Raw genomic sequence first — 2,192 nt, forward strand, 5'->3', positions numbered from 1 at the left:
CACATAAAGACACACAATGCCACACATGAAATACACACACACACTCACACACACACACACACACACACACAGAGCCACACATGCAATACACACACACACAATGCCACACATGAAATACACACACACATATGCATGGAATACACACAAACACGGACAGTGCCACACATGGAATACATACACACAACAGACACACAGTGCCATACATGGAATACACACACACATACACAGTGCCACACATGGAACGCACACACACATACAGTGCCACACACGGAACGCGCACACACACGCACAGTGCCAACATGGAATACACAAACACACACACAAACAGCCCACACACACACACAGTGCCACACATGGAATACAAAAACACACACACACACATACACAGGGCCCTACATGGAAAACACACACACACATACACAATGCCACACATGGATTACACACATACACACACAGAATACACACAGTGCCACACATGGAACACACAGTCACACATGGAACACACACACACACACACACAATGCCACACATGAAATACACACACACACACACACACACACACACACACACACACACACACATACACAGTGCTAAACATGGAACACACACACAGAGTGCCAGACTTGGAATACACACACGCACATAAAGACACACAATGCCACACATGAAATACACAAACACACACACACACACACACACACACACACACAGAGCCACACATGCAATACACACACACATAATGCCACACATGAAGTACACACACACACATGCATGGAATACACACAAACACGCACAGTGCCACACATGGAATACATACACACACAGACACACAGTGCCATACATGGAATACACACACACATACACAGTGCCACACATGGAACGTGCACACACACGCACAGTGCCAACATGGAATACACAAACACACACACAAACATGTCCACACATACACAGTGCCCTACATGGAAAACACATACACACATACACAATGCCACACATGGATTACACACATACACACACAGAATACACACAGTGCCACGCATGGAACACACACAGACACACATGGAACACACACACACACAGTGACACACATGGAACACACAAACACAAACACACCCACACACAATGCCACACATGAAATACACACACACACATACACACACAAACAAACACACACACACGGAATACATACAAACACACACAAACACACAGTACCATACATGGATACACACACACACACACACACACACACACACACACACACATACACACACACAGTGCTAAACATGGAACACACACACAGAGTGCCAGACATGGAATACACACACACACATAAAGACACACAATGCCACACATGAAATACACACACACACTCACACACACACACACACACACACACACACAGAGCCACACATGCAATACACACACACACAATGCCACATATGAAATACACACACACACATGCATGGAATACACACAAACACGGACAGTGCCACACATGGAATACATACACACAACAGACACACAGTGCCATACATGGAATACGCACACACATACACAGTGCCACACATAGAACGCACACACAGACACACACACACACACACACACACACACACACACACACACATACACACAGCGTCATACATGGAACACGCACACATACATACACACACACACACACACACACACACACACACACACACACACAATGTCATTCATGGAACACACACACACACACACACACAGTGCCACACATGGAATACACAAAAACTCACACAAACACATCCACACACACACGCATTGCCCACATGCAATACCCACACACAGAATATGCACAAACACGCACAGTACCACTCATTGGATATACACGTACACAAAGACACACAGTGCCATACATGAAATACACACACACACATACACAGAGCCACACATGGAAAACACACACACAGTGCCACACATGGAATAGACAAAAACAAACAAACCCACACACAGTGCCACACACGAAATACACACACACACACACATACACACACAGACACACACACATGGAATAAATGCAAACACACACAAACACAGTGCCATACATGGATACACACACACAGTGCTAAACATGGAACACACATACACACACATACACAGAGTACCACACAAGGAATACACACACACACACACACACAGACAAACAGTTCCACGCA

Source organism: Carcharodon carcharias, chromosome 19 (assembly GCF_017639515.1).
Source record: "Carcharodon carcharias isolate sCarCar2 chromosome 19, sCarCar2.pri, whole genome shotgun sequence".
In the NCBI taxonomy this organism is placed as follows: domain Eukaryota; kingdom Metazoa; phylum Chordata; class Chondrichthyes; order Lamniformes; family Lamnidae; genus Carcharodon; species Carcharodon carcharias.